The following is a 15784-nucleotide window of genomic DNA, read 5'->3' as shown; positions in this document are numbered from 1 at the left end:
ATGCCCACACCAAACTAGCAGGTAACATTCTTTGATGGAAAATGTTGCAAAAGTTCATTAGAATAAGACTTCGGGTTTGATTCTGCTTTCACTGACCCTGTGGTGCACAAAAATGCTTGCACCACATTAGTAATGTTACAGGTGCACCGAGTTAGTAATAAAATCAGGAGTACTTGTGGCACCTTAGAGACTAACAAATTTATTTGAGCATAAGCTTTCATGGGCTACATCCCACTTCTTCGGATGCATAGAAGTGGGATGTAGCCCACGAAAGCTTATGCTCAAATAAATTTGTTAGTCTCTAAGGTGCCACAAGTACTCCTGTTCTTTTTGTGGATACAGACTAACACGGCTGCTACTCTGAAACGAGTTAGTAATGGTAGCCGAGGTCATGAAACAAGGCCACAAGCTAGCCAAATAACCCAAATACCTGTTATTAGCCAAGCCCTGCATAAACTCTGGCATTGCCTGTATAATAATGATATGCTCTGCCTTGGATTTAACAAGAATTTTTATTAACAAACTGAAATATAACATTCCACGTTCAAAACACACAACAGTTTAACATGATCAGGTCTCGACGCTCCTCACAAACTCCTTACCCAGGAACTATGGTAATGTTCTTCTGCACGCCGTACCCCCTTCCTCTTGAACTATATGCCACTGGGGCTGTGTGGGCATGTGAAGCTGCCTCCCTTTAATGGCAGTGCCCTTCAAAACACAACCAACGTGCTCCATCTTACTTGCACTCCCTGCTTGATACCTTGGGTCAAGGGTCTTGCACCAGAAGTATCTCTCCATTCCTCAGTGGATATGAAGAAACCAGGTTTAACTTTCTGAATGTTGCAGACATGTCTACGCTCTTAAATGGCAGGATAGCAGTATTCTGGTGGGTAATACTGCATATCACGTTTTGCTGCTTCAATGAAGTCTTTTAAACGTGTCGAATGCAGTGAATTTTGGAATGCTGTAAGTAATTAAGAGTTTGAAAATGTAGTAATGCATTTTTTGCTGACAGAGTGAGAAAAAGCTCTAACAAGTTTTTAATAACAATGTGTCACCAAGATGATTTGGAATGGACATCCCTGAAATATAAGGTAGCAATTTTATCCACAGGACTAAATTGACTTGATTAAATCAATGAAGCTCTCAAGGCATTAAGGTCACCAGAAAAAACTCATGTTGTTCTGTGAATGTCATAAAAGGATTTTGTTACAAGAGAAATTAAATTAAAAATTGTATACGAGGGAGTTATTAAAAAGTTCTAGAAACCATGCTGGCATCAAAACACCCAAGAATTGTTTATATCCAACGTGGTATTTTCAGGGCCGGCTCTGGCTTTTTTGCCGCCCCAGGCAAAAAAGCCTCCGGCCGCCCCCCCCCCCAGCGCGGCAGGGGAGGGCACTGGGGGGAGGGCTGCCGGAGCCCTGGGAGGAGGGCGGCGAGCCCCGGCCGGGGCGCCGGGGGGAGGGCGGAGTGCCCGGCCGGGGCTCCGCTCTCCCCGGCGGCCAGAGCGCTGAGGGGAGGGCGGAGTGCCCGGCTGGGGCTCCGCTCTCCCCGGCGGCCAGAGCGCCCAGGGGAGGGGAGCGAGCCCAGCCGTGGCCCCGCTCTCCCCAGAGGCCGGAGCCGGAGCCAGAGCGCCGCACCGCGTTGTCCCCCTCCAGATGCCACCCCAAGCACAAGCTTGGTGGGCTGGTGCCTGGAGCCGGCCCTGGGTATTTTGCATCATGTGTTTCTCTCCCTGCCTTTGCATAGTGTAGCTAGCTGTAGCACACAGTGCACTAGCTAAACCATCATCATATTTTTGTAGAATAATAAAAAAGACTAGGAAAATTCAGGATACCAGGGCTCAATATATGTCGTAACCATGCCCCTTTCATGCCAACTTTAGGGCATTTGACAAGCCAACAGGATACTCTTTTCTCTTACCTGCTTGTTGCACTTTTCTACTCTGAACACAGTTCTGGCAGGGAATAAGACAATACAGTGTGATCATTTGGAGGAAGCTGTCTGGTCCAAAATGTGCAGGAAAGTAATTAGGACATGTATTCCGGGTCAGGCTCTCCATTTCTGCAGAGCTATTTAAAAAGCTGAGGGTTCTCGGTGCAATAGCTGGTTCTTAATCAGCAGTGAAAGAGTTTTGCAGGCTGTGCATCTGCGATAAATATTTTATAGGTTTTAAAAAAGGATTTTGTTTTTAAAAAAGCAGCACCAATAAATGAGTTCAATAAAAGATCAAGGACATTACTCTGCTATCTTAGAACATTTAAAACTGGGCTTATTCATCGTGGAGGGCAGAAAAAAGCCCAAGGGAGACATGACAAATGATTGCAAACGCAGGCGGTAAGGGGAAGTTATAAAGGAGACCAGGCTAACTAGTCTCATTAGTAGTAATTGGGGTCAGAGCAAGCACTAATGGACTGGAACTGCAGGAGGAAAAATGGAGATGAAGTATTAGGATCTCTAAGCTCCTGCTTCTCTTGAAGTCAAGGTGAATGTTCCTATTGAGTTCTGTGTAAGCAGGCAGCAGTCCAGGACGGCACATGCATAACTTTTAAACATGGCGGAGTCTCACTGAATTCAGTGCATGTGCTTCAGAGCTCCGCTGGACCAGGGTCTTAGGCAGGGGCGGCTCTAGGCACCAGCAAAGCAAGCACGTGCTTGGGGCAGCCCATTTGCAGGGGCGGCAGGGATCCAGCATGGGAGCTGAGAACCAACAGGGGGCCCTGGGAGCTGTAGTTCCTTGATTAGCTCCCTGCCTATAGAGCCAGCCCTGGAGCAGGGAAAGAACTACATTTCCCAGCATTCCTTTGGCCACTACCAACAGGAAAGAGGGGGAGGGAGTGAGGTAGCTGAGACCTCATGCTGCAGCCTGCTGTGAATGGAGAGCTGCACTGTGAGTAGGGATACCATATTTTAACATTCAAAAAATAGGACACTCCACAGGGAGGGAGGGTAGCCCCACCCTGCCACCATCCACTCCCTCCGACTGCCACCCACAGAAACCCCAACTCATCCAACCCCCCCTGCTCCCTGTCTCCTAATCACCCCTGCCCCCAACTGCCCCTTGGGATCCCACCCCCTATCTAAGCCTCTCTTCTCCTTGTCCCCAACTGCCCCCTCCTGAGACCCGCCCCCAACTTCCGCCCTAGGACCCCACCCCCTACCTGTCCCCTGACAAACCCCCGGGACTTCCATGCCTATCCAACTGCTGCCTGTCCCCTGACTGCCCCCCCGTCCCCCTGACCCATCTAACCCCCCTTCTCCCTGCCCCTGACTGCCCCCCCAAACCTCCGCCCCATCCAACCCCCCAGTCCCCTTACTGTGCCACTCAGACCAGTGTGTCTGTCTCCACGCAGCGCCACACACACTGCTGCATACATGCTGCCGTGCTCCCCCGCGGCGCCACAGCCCCCTTACCCTCCCCCCCCAGCACCTGCCTTCCAGATTTGAACACCTCAAAATTCAGGAGTGCTCAAGCTCAGTTTGGGCAGCTGTTACTTCATTTCTCCCAAATCAAATATACTGATCCACTGTAACTTGCTGTAGAAAAAGTAGGATAAAATTGAGCAAGAAATCCTTCCCAGTGGTTATTAGGACTGGAATTGCTATTTTCAACAGCCATTGCCTTTTTGTTTGTTTGTTTGTTTGTTTGTTTGTTTGTTTAAAAGGAAGACAGTGATATTGCATTGGCAAATTCCCCATAGAAAGAAAGAGAGGAACAAAAGAATAATAAAGGCACCTCAACTTTTCCTCATTTATGTAGGACAGTCTTATAATATGCATCCAGCTATCCTCCAATCACACAAGCTGAAAATTGTTCCACTTTACTGCAGTTCTGTAACAATATGGGAACCAATCCTGTCTGTGTTCTGTGCACATCTAAAATTCCTGCTGAATGACCTGCCGTGGGAGCGAGTTACCAGTGACCCAGGGCTGCGGAGGAAGGAGGGTGCAGGTGCGGGGGGGAGAGAGCCCAGGGCTGGGGCAGCAGGAGGTGTGTGGGAGGGCAATGGTGGGGGGGAATGAGGGAGCCCAGAGATGAGGTTGCAGGGGGGGAGGGGGGAACCCAGGCTGGGGCAGCAGAGGGGTGCAGCGAGGAGCCCAGGGCTGGGACAGGGGGCAGCCAAAATTTTTTTTGCTTGGGGCAGCAAAAAAACTAGCACTGGCCCTGGTCTTAGGGAGCATTTAGAGAAATGGAATAACCTGCCAGTGGCGGTTCTAGAATGCCCATCACTGGAGGTATTCAAGGCTCAGCAAGACACCACATGCTAGGGGTGGCCTAGGAATAATTCTTAACTCTCTCCTGGCATCAGAGATTAACAGGTCAGTTTTCCAATTATTCTGCAATGAATACGGGGACAGGAAAATACTGGCCAAGGTACTTGCCTGCCAAAGAGTAGAATCAACCCTACCCTGGCTAAAGTTATTCATTCAAGCTTTGTAAGAAAACAATACAGGCCAAGGAATTTGCAGCAACTGATAGATATAATGGTCTTGACACATGAGCCCACTGCCTCCATGGTGCTAATCTCTTTGGAACCGAAAAAGGCCTTTGAGGCTGGAATCTCCTTTTTTTAGGTCCAGTTCAGAAAGGCAAGTAAGCATAAGTGAAATGTCTTTTACTTCAATTCGTACACCACTTACGTGATTCCATGAATAGGGATACATTCCTAAATTGGGGCTTTATACTTTAGAAAACAATAGAGTTAGGTCCTAAATTCTCATTCTTGAATTAAGAAACGTTCTAAGAGACTTACAGCCTATGGTATTTCATCCTTCTGATACTCTATAGCCCCTCATTTTCCTCGTTTCTTATTACTTGTTTCTCTTTCCATTGGTGGTTCTTTTCTGATTTTCCTTACGGCATAAAGCAATGAACAAATGTGAAGTGTTTTTCTGACCTATCGGATTTGGCTTTATGCTGTACTTGCCTTTGTATTTTTTCCTACTTCAATGTCAGTGCTGTTTTCCCCTTTGTACTGTAAATTGTTGGCAAACCCACCTCACAGTAAGAGACTTAATATGCTCAATTTATTCAGTTTATCAAAGAGGAGTTGAAGAGGTGACTTAGTCATGTCTGAAAGGATCTACATGGGGAAAAGAATACTGAGAGCAGAGGGCACTTTAAACACGGAGACTGAAGCTAACAAGGACCAATGGCAAGAAGTAGAAGCTAGACACATTCAGACTAGAAATAAGGTACACGTTATTAACAGGGAGCGTGATTAATCATTGGAACAACTTCCCAAGAGACGTGGTGGATTCTCTATCATGAAAAATCTTTACATCGAGGCTGTATTTCTTTCTAAAAGATGTGCTCCCGCTCTGCCATGCCTTATTGAGCTTGCGCCTGGGTGAGGGTCTCTGGTCTTTCAGACTAGGTAATCATAATGGTCTTCTCTGACCTTAAAATCCACACATCCATGTCAAAGGAAATTCTTCCATGATGAAAGCCTGTGTGGGGGAAGGTTCCCAAAGAGCCCCCAGGCATTTCAAAACTCTCTCTACTGGCCAATAACTCTGACTGACCATTTTTAAGAGGAGGCAGCTCAGCTAACTGTGTTTGAATGCCCCACAGAAGCTGCAAAACAAGGGCTGGGTGTTAGAGCCAGCCCCTTGTGGGAGGAATGTTTTACAGAACCCCGGCAGACTGCAGGTGTGCGGGGTGAAATGTGCAGATATGGCTGAAGTGACTCAAAGGGGGTCTCTTCACTGCTAGAGTTAGCCTGGCTAATTCATCTTACCTGAATGTTTTAGATGAATAGATTCCAGAACAGAGGGGCCCAATGCCCATTGTGATCATCTAGTCTGACTTCCTGTATGACACCGGCTAGAGAACGTCCCCACATAATTCCCAGTGCAGATCTTCTAGAAAAATATCCAGTCTTGATTTAACAGTTGTTAGTGATGGGGACTCCACCACAACCCTGGGTAAATTGTTCACATGGTTAATTACCCTCACTGTCAAAAATTTACACCTTATTTCCAGTCTGAATTTGTCTAGCTTCAACTTCTAACCACTGGATCGTTTTATACCTTTCTCAGCTAGATTGAAGAGCCCATTATTCAATATTTGTTTCCCATGTAGGTACTTATACACTGTAATCAAGTCACCCTTAACCTTCTCTTTGTTAAGCAAAACAGATGGAGCTTTTTGGGTCTATCACTGTTTTCTAATCCTTTAATCATTCTTGTGGCTCTTCTTTGAACCCTGTCCAATCTGTCAACATCCTCACTGAATTATGGCACCAGAGCTGGACACAGTATTCCAGCAGCAGTAGCATCAGTGCCATATACAGAGGGAAAATAACCTCTCAACTCCTACTCGAGAGGCCCCTGTTTCTTCATCCAAGGATCACATTAGCTTTTTTTTTTTTTCTGAAACCTGTCATTAGCTTTTTTGGTCACAGCATTGCCTGGGAGCTCATGTTCAGCTGATTATGCACCGTGACCCCCAAATCTTTATCAGAGTCACTGATACCCAGGATAGTGCAACCTGCATTCTTTACATTCAGCCTAGATTTACATTCAGCCATGAATAAAACACATATTGTTTGCTTGTACCCAGCTTACCAAGCGATCCAGACTGCCCTGCATCAGTGACCTGTCCTCTTCCTTATTTACCACTCCCCAATTTCTGGGTCATCTGCAAACTTCATCAGTGATGATTTTTTGTTTTCATCCAGGTCATTGATAAAAATGTTAACTAGCATAGGGCCAAGAACAAATCCCTGTGGGGCTCCACGAGAAACACACAGGCTCAGGGATGGTTCCCCATTTACTGTTACATTGTGAGACCCATCTGTTGGCCGGCTTTGAATTAATTTAATGTGTGCCAGATCAATTTTATACTGGTCTAGTTTTTTAATCAAAATGTCATGCAGTACCAAGTCAAGCACCTTACAGAAGTCTAAGTATATCACATCAGCACTATAACCTTTAGCAACCAAACTTGTAATCTCATAAAGAAAAAGATCTCAAGGTAGTTTGACAGGATCTATTTTCCATAAACCCATGTTGATTGGTATTAATTATTTTACTTTCCTTTAATTCTTTATTAATTGGTCCCATCTCAGTCACTCCATTATCTTGCCCAGTATCGGTGTCAGACTGACAAACCTATACTTACTAAGGTCATCCTGTTTACCCTTTTAAAATATTGACACATTAAATTTCTTCCAGTCTTCTGGAACTTCCTCACTGTTCCAAGACTTAATGAAAATCAATATTAACATCCAGTAAGCTCTTCAGCCAGCTCTTTTAAAACTCTTGGATGTAAGTCAGCTGGACCTGTTGATTTAAAAATGTCTGACTTTAGTACTTAGTGTTTAATATCCTCCTGAGATACTAGTGGAATGGAAAGAATGTTATCATCATATGATATGACTATGTCATCTGTTTCTCCCCCCCCCCCGACACACAAATATAGAATAAAACTAGTTATAAAACACTTTTGCCTTTTCTGCTTTATTGTTGATAATTTTATCATTTCTATCCAGTAATGGACAAATACCATTATTAGGATTCTTTTTGTTACTAATATATTTTAAAAACTTATTTTCCTTAGATCTGGGGGTCATAGAAGGCTCTTTGTGTCCTTTTGCTTCCCTGATCAATTTTCCTCAATTCCTAGCTTATAATTTATATTCTTTACTATCAACTGCCCCTCTGTTCCATTCATTATATGATATTATTTTATAGCTGCCTTCATGTCCCCTCTAAATCAGTTTGACTTTTTTTTAAACCAATACACCCTTCTTCTTCAATTATGGGATTGTGGCTTTTGGGGCATCTAGTATAGTGTTCTTAAACAATTCTCAACTACCATTTGCATTTTTCTGATTAAATTCTTCCCCCCAGATGATTTGGCTCATAATTATTTTCAGCTTTGTGAAATGGGTCCTTTTAAATGGTCTTTCTTGGCTTTAGCCTCCCCCACTCCCCCGTCTCCCCGTTCTGTTCACAAACAAAACCCTCTCACCTGAGTATAGTGATGCTTTCAACCGCTATATGGCCTAGCTTGTAGTATAGGGTAGAGCCCAAGTGAGGCTTTCACTGGGGCTGGTAACCTGCCTATTTTGCAATGAGGACTCAGGATAAACCACTGGAGTGCTAATAGTCCTCCAGTACCTTCCACAATTCCCCTGTGAGCCCAGAAAGACAAACAAGTTCTCCCACAATTCACTGGGAAATTTACTGCAGCACAAAGGACAATAGAATAAGCCCACAGAAGTTCTATTGACACACAGGAGAGACCAACACCAGAGACTAACCCAGCTGCTCTGACCCAGATTCCACTCACCTGTGTTAACTCTGCAGTGAAGTCATACCCAAGGAAAGGTAATAGACTCCAGTCTCCTGTAAGGATAGTAACTGCACTGTTCCGGATAAGCTCCAGCCTGGGTTTAAAGGGACCAGAATTTTTGGAGAATAAAGAATTACAGTGTAGCCTTGAGAAAATGAAAGTAAGAAGAAGTGGGTTTAAATCATCCCTAAGCAATGCCCTCAGCCTGGTGCTAATGCATAGCAGATAATGTCTAATCCTTTGCTAAGAGAGCAATGATCTGTGCCTACTCATTTTCAGGTGGGGGGGGGGAGACAATGCAATGACAAAACTTTGAGGCCAAGTGTTTCAGAGGGCGGCTCCTCAGCACTGTCTGGCAATCAGGACCCTTTGGAAGGGGGAACCAACTTGACACCCCCTTGGGAAAAAAAAGGCACCCAAAAAATCACCAGTTGCTACTGAAGCAATCTCAGCCTTACTAAATGAAGATGGAGTCAGTGGAACACTTATGGTGGGAAAACACTGCTCAACTGGGGCTTCGACCTGACCGGCGCACCTCCAGCGCAGGGGAATCTAGTGGCATAAAATTGTTCCAGCCATTGTTTGCTCTCCCCCACAGCCTGTCAGGCGCTGAGTCAAACATTTCATCCGGAGGGAATGGAAAGGTTAAATATAGCCGAGCAGAACAACGGCAATGCAGAGCACAGCTGCTATGATAGATTGTGGAAAAAGCCACAGGAATATAGAACAAAAGCGGCCCTAAAGCAGGTCTCTCAGGAATGCCACTCAAAGAAGCAAGCAGAGGGGAGTGGGTTATACCGGGCTGCTGAATACTGGGGTAATTGCAACAGATAAGATTTAACCCAAACGAAGGCTCCCCCAAAAGCCCAGTGCCAGACTCCAGCTATTCAGCATTCATTGTGACAAATGCCACTGAGTCACCCCGTGAGTCTAGGAGTGACCGGGTAGCAGTGCGTGGCCTGATTGCAAGAGGTGCTGAAGACCCATAGCACTCGCTGGTTTAAATGTTTAGGGTGGGGGTTCAGTGCTTCTGGCCCTTGGCCTCTAAAGGTAATAACGCAGGCCCTGGGCTATGGGGATGATGGAGACCGAGCTGATGGCTTACACCAAGGCAGCAGAGGAATGTGGCAGCTGTAGACCCTTCACTGTGCGTGACGGGTGAAGCTGGTGAAAGCCTTTCAAATGAAGTGTAACATTCACAAAAGTGCCGAAGTCCCACCAAGGAGCCTGAGTCCCTTTGATTTTCAATTAGATTTAAGCGTCTACATGCCCAGCGCTCTTTTGAAAACGGGGCATAGGCTCCGAAGTCATGTAAGCCTTGCTGAAAAGTGCACCTGAAGGCTTTTTTTCATTAAAAAAATACAGCCTTGTGAAGCAAATTAAACTTTTTGTGCAAAATTGTTGCTATGGCTGAAATTTTTTGTTTCACTCAAAATATTTTGTGGGGTTTTTTTGCTGTTTCTTCCCCCCATATTTGCATTGAAAATGTTGTTAAACCAGCTAACGACATTTATAGTCTTGCAACCCTGGGGAAAGGGGAGCATTTTTTGATCATCAGAAACATATATTGCAAAGAATTTTGGCCAAGTGAAAATGGGCCCATTTCAGCCTCTTCGGAATGAGAGCCACTTTGACATTGCAATTCCCCGCCACCCCCCCAATGTAGGTGACAGCAATGGCCTTGATTTCTTCATGGAGAAGGATGAGGCCTGATGAAAACAAAGTCTGAGATGCTTTGAGTCTCACCCCAAAGACTGGGGCTTGGAAGCGACCCATTTCCCCCCTTTCACTTCCCTCCGCTAGCCCTAATGTCCCTCCCACCCCACTTCAGCTCAGTGTAGCTTCATCCCGAGCCTGTCAAAGGTGAGCTTCTTGCACTGGCCTGAGCGAAACGTTTCTCCTCAAGCCCTTTCCTTCCCTCCCGCTTTCTCTACCCATTGCCCCCAGGTGCCTCATGGCGATGGCTTGTGGCATGTAACACCTTCTTCCTAAACCTGCCTTCCTCCTGCCTGAGGAGGGATGGACGAAGTGTTCAGAGTAGCCTCCCCTTTCAGGTGTCTGCCATTCACTTGGCTAACCGACCCCACCTTGCTCGCCTCCTGAGCATCCCCTTTAGCTTCATCCTTTGCTTCTGTCTGCCCACTCAGACCCTTTGCAAGAACCCAGAGACACTCGCACATGTGAATGGGGGAACCCTAGACAGGGAGAAGAGGCACTTTTGTGTATTTTACACACTGTTATTTCTCTGGGAACTCTTTGAGGGCCTCATGCAAATTGGATTGCACCAAGGAGCTGGCCTGGAAGAGGCCTGGAGGGTGTGAGCCCTTGGCCATGATGGATGCTTCGCCAGACATCAGAGTGTGTGGCAAAGTTGCCACTGCATCAGCCCCCCTCACGGCTGTATGAGGCATTGCAACAGCTGGGACTCCGGTTCTCCCATGCCTCCTTTGGCCTATTTCGGCCATTGGTGTGAGCTGGCCTTCCAGCCAAGCCAGGTAACAGTCCAACCCTTTGCAGGGCCTCAAAGTTCTCTGCTTAAAGGCTGACAGAAACTAGCAATATACTGAATCTTCAGCCCAGCTGGGTTCAGAACTGGCAGCCGCCTTCTTTGCAGGCTAGCCCCAGCTTCAGACTGTCCCAGCCCCATCCTAAGTTTCACTCTCCCAGCCGAGGGGCTGCCATACTCACCCTCTACCCAGGGTTTCAGGCAGGCTGCAGTCCTTGCCTCCAATCAGGCTTCCAGCTCAGGGTGTAATCTAGCAGGTTTGCCTTAGCCTAAAGGAGAAAGTTCCCCCACCTGCCGCTCCCCTGGGCCTCCTCTGGCAATTGCTCCTCCCTTTATGAAGATCCAGCCCCTCCCTATCTGGGTTTGAGCCATTTAGACCTAGCACCCTCCAAGTGCAGTCTGGTAGGTTAATTGGGCTCTTGGGCCACTATAACCTTTTGTCAGCTGTGGCGAGGGGGGGGGCATATATAGCCCACCACAGGGTATCTTTGCTGCATGGGATGCTCTGGCTGCCCCAGATTCAGTATGTTTACGCTCCTGCACCTTCTCTCCGCCCTTGACACAGAATTTTCCTCCAGGGCAGATTGGCTGAGCCTCTGGAGGTTTTTCGCCTTCCTCCGCAGCATGGGGCAGGGATCTCTAGCAGGAGGGTCTCTGCCGATTGCAGTCACTAAAAACAGGATTGGGGACTTCAACGGCAGAGTCCAGGGAAGGGATGGGGACGGTTTTGTGGCCTGCAGCATGCAGGGGGTCAGACCAGATGATCATGGTGGTCCCTTCTGACCTTAAAGTCTATGAGTCTATGAGTCTATGAGTCTAAGTGACTGCAATGGTTTCACTTTTAGTAGACCAGCACCCTCCTGTCAACTGCCTCAGCATCCTCGTCCCACTTGCCCTGGGGTGTAGCGTAGAAGGTACGGCTGCATACAGGCTCCCTGGCTGGGGGGTTAGGTATGGCCTCTAGTGCTCTGCTGTAGCACCCTCTCTCACCTTACTCCATTGAAAAGCCTTTCCAGAGCAGGGTCTGTGAAAGGGAAGGTTCTGCCTGCACTACAGATGCATCCTGGCCAGGCAGGGGCTTTTTACAACATGGTTTCAGCTTGCAGTGGAGATGGGAGCTACACCACGTTGTCGCCATATCTGTGCACTCATTGACAGCCAGGAACAGGGTTAGGTCCCAGCTCCAGTGCAAGATGGAGTTGTGTGTTAGCCATGTTAGGCAACTGGTTGTCTTCTGGACTGGCCACCCAAACACACTAGCCGGCTTCGTGCTGTACATCGACAAGGACATGGGTTCTTCTTGGAAGGAAACTGGAGTCGAATGCGCCACATCTCAAAAATCTCTGCAGCGCAAGAGAGTCATGCCAACTTGGCAGCGGCTGCGGTGATGGCAGGGAACTGTGCTTTCCCTAAGAGCTTTCGCTCTGTCTCAGCTGTGCAAAGAGCCCTTTCCAGCTGAGCTACGTTCCGCACGGGGCCAGCTAGTGTTTTGCTCACTGGACCTACCAACCCCTGTTGACCATAAAGCGGTGGCTTGTGAATTTACACACACATACTTTAAACCAGAAAGCCCTAATACGGCTGGATGATAATGTTGTGTATGAGGCAGCCAGAGGGTGTATGAGAGACACCACATTTATTTTTAAAAAGGGAAAGAAATGTCCCTGTCCTATTTCCTATATTGCTACAGTGCTTTTACATGTGACAGACAATTGTGAATGTTAGGGGCAAACAAGATTGTTATTACGCCCCCAATTTAACTATAACTTGGCTAACCCAGCCAGTGTCGAGCCGTCTGTTCTGGAGTGCAAAGCACTGCTGAAGATGTTGTAATGCTCTCTGGAAAGTCAGAGATCCAAGGAGTGGTGCAATGGCATCTGCTCTCTTCTCTTATGGAACAACCCAAGGTAAACCTGTGTTCTCCTAGGCAGCTTGACTGGGGATGATATGGGGAAATAAGGTGGCAAATGGCACTCTTTGATTTGTTCTCCTGGGGGGGCTTGCGGAGCATCTGAATCAGGAGCGACATCGGGGAATGGGGAGCTGACTTCGAAGCGTTTTAGAATCATAGAATCATAGAAGATCAGGGTTGGAGGGGACCTCAGGAAGTCATCTAGTCAGGGCCGGCTCCAGGCACCAGCCCACCAAGCTTGTGCTTGGGGCGGCACCTGGAGGGGGGGCGGCGCAGTGCTCCGACTCCGGCCGCCGGGGAGAGCAGAGTTGCAGCGGGCTCACTGCCGGGGAGAGCGGAGCCGCGGCGGGCTCGCCGCCCTCCCCCCGGCACTCTGGCCGCCGGGGAGAGCGGAGCCCCGGCAGGGCTCGCCGCCCTCCTCCCGGGGCTCCGGCCCCCAGCAGAGCCGCGGCGGGCTCGCCGCCCTTCCTCCAGCGCTCTGGCCGGTCGGGGAGAGCGGGCCCGAGGCCGGGCTCGGCGCCCTCCCCTGCCGCACTGGGGGGAGCAAAAAAGCCAGAGCCGGCCCTGCATCTAGTCCAACCCCCTGCTCAAAGCAGGACCAATTCCCAACTAAATCAGTTGGGGATTGGTCAGTTAGTGCCAGGGCTGTTCGTCAACACACAAATCACGCTCTGGTTTCCTATGAAATCTCCCTGCCCTGAGCCCAGATATAGACAAAGTCGTAGATTGGCCACGTTCCCCACAGCATGGGGCCAAAACGAATCATCTGCTGGGACAAGCAAGAGACTTGATAGCTTTTCTTTTGGCTCCCTTGATACAGCTGCTGTGTAGCAGCCACAAGGGTCCCACTGCCAGTCATTGCTGTGATACTGTGATCAGGAAGCAGGCCTAGAATCTGGGGACCCCATGTACTGGCGCGCTGTGTCCTAGCCTCTGGCCACCAGCTGGCAGCTGCTACATCACTGCTAGCACTACCTCTGCCTTCTGTTTGATTCTGCAGGGACAGCATCAAGCCCTGGCTGTAGCATTGCAGCAAGGCCAGAGAGCCTATGAGCTCACTGCAGGGTCACAGCTGGTTTTCTGCTCTGCGCTGTCCTTTCCTTCCTGCCTTAGGCTGTCACATTTATGTCAGCATTTTTATCAGATGTATGGAAACTACATTTTTATTCAAGGCATCAATCTCTAACCTGATCAGTTTTCAGAGTAGCAGCCGTGTTAGTCTGTATCCACAAAAAGAACAGGAGTACTTGTGGCACCTTAGAGACTAACAAATTTATTAGAGCATAAGCTTTCGTGGGCTACAGCCCACTTCTTCGGATGCATATAGAGTGGAACATATATTGAGGAGATATATATACACACCTACAGAGAGCATAAACAGGTGGGAGTTGTCTTACCAACTCTGAGAGGCCAATTAAGTAAGAGAAAAAAACTTTTGAAGTGATAATCAAGCTAGCCCAGTACAGACAGGTTGATAAGAAGTGTGAGAATACTTACAAGGGGAAATAGATTCAATGTTTGTAATGGCTCAGCCATTCCCAGTCCTTATTCAATCCTGAGTTGATTGTATCTAGTTTGCATATCAATTCCAGCTCAGCAGTCTCTCGTTGGAGTCTGTTTTTGAAGTTTTTCTGTTGTAAGATAGCCACCCGCAGGTCTGACATTGAATGGCCAGACAGGTTAAAGTGTTCTCCCACTGGTTTTTGAGTATTATGATTCCTGATGTCAGATTTGTGTCCATTAATTCTTTTGCGTAGAGACTGTCCGGTTTGGCCAATGTACATGGCAGAGGGGCATTGCTGGCACATGATGGCATATATCACATTGGTAGATGTGCAGGTGAACGAGCCCCTGATGGTATGGCTGATGTGATTAGGTCCTATGATGATGTCACTTGAATAGATATGTGGACAGAGTTGGCATCATCTACCATGCCCCTCGTATGGGTATCTGGGTGTCTGGCAAAGAGAGGCTGTCAGGCTTGATGGTAATCCAGCAGCAATGCACTTGCCATTTCTGGAGGAAGAAAGGTCTGCTCTGGGCAGACTGCAACACTAAGTTACCGATGTGTCCTGAGCCCATCTCAAGAGCTGTTCACACAGGGGCGAGACAGGGTTTTTTTGCCCTAAAATCTTTCTTTTCTTACCATAGTTCAGCAGGTTTTTTGCTGGAAGAGAAAAACCCAGGCAACAAGTCTCTAGTGGCTGATGTCTCTGCCTGGCCCCACCCCAGATCAGCAAATGGATGTTCACAGACTCTTTCTCCACCGAACAAGCCTGCCCTAGGGCCAGCTTTTGATCTCAGTTACACTGGGGTACAGCCGAGAATAGCTCCGTTGATTTCACCAGGAGATGCTCTGGATTTACCCCAGTGTAAATGAGATTATAATCTGGCGCTGGAAGTCTCTCCAGTTGACTATTCATAAGGCGCCCAGCAGCAGGGTATCTGAGCAGCCATTCCAATTGTGTTCTGAATCTCAACTAAACACCTCCGCGGCTCTCACTGGAGCAAGCGCAGCTCCCATCAGATGCAAAGCTGCTGACAATGTGTTACAGGCTAAAAGCTGCTGATCAAACGGTGATGGTGACAAAAGGGGGGAAGCTGAATGGAGACAGGAGGGAGGAGACAGTGGAGGGGGAAAACACATTGGGTGTCTCCTCCCTGCTACATTGACTTTAAACCAAGACTACTGAGACCAATGGAGTTACATCAGCATAACACTGGTGTGTGCACAGGCGCCAACTTTCTTCTTTCCGGTTGGGTGCTCCACTCCTGCTCTGCCCCAAGACCCCACCCTTGCTCCGCCTCTTCCTGCCTCCATTCTGCCCCCTCCCCTGATCGTTCCCTGCCCTCATGCCGCTTCCTCCCACTCCTGCTCCGCCCCCTCCCCCCAGTGCCTCCCACCTGCCACCAAACAGCCCTGGAGCATCCACAGAGTCAGCGCCTATGGGTGTGTGAAACAGGGGGGATAAGGCCTGAAACTGGCCCTGTCTTGAGCTGGGCTATAGCTCCCATGCAGGGATGCTCCTTGTTTTATGAGGCCTGAACTCTAGGGCTG

Source organism: Chrysemys picta, chromosome 8, assembly GCF_011386835.1.
Source record: "Chrysemys picta bellii isolate R12L10 chromosome 8, ASM1138683v2, whole genome shotgun sequence".
Lineage (NCBI taxonomy): Eukaryota > Metazoa > Chordata > Testudines > Emydidae > Chrysemys > Chrysemys picta.
This window is presented reverse-complemented; position numbering follows the sequence as displayed.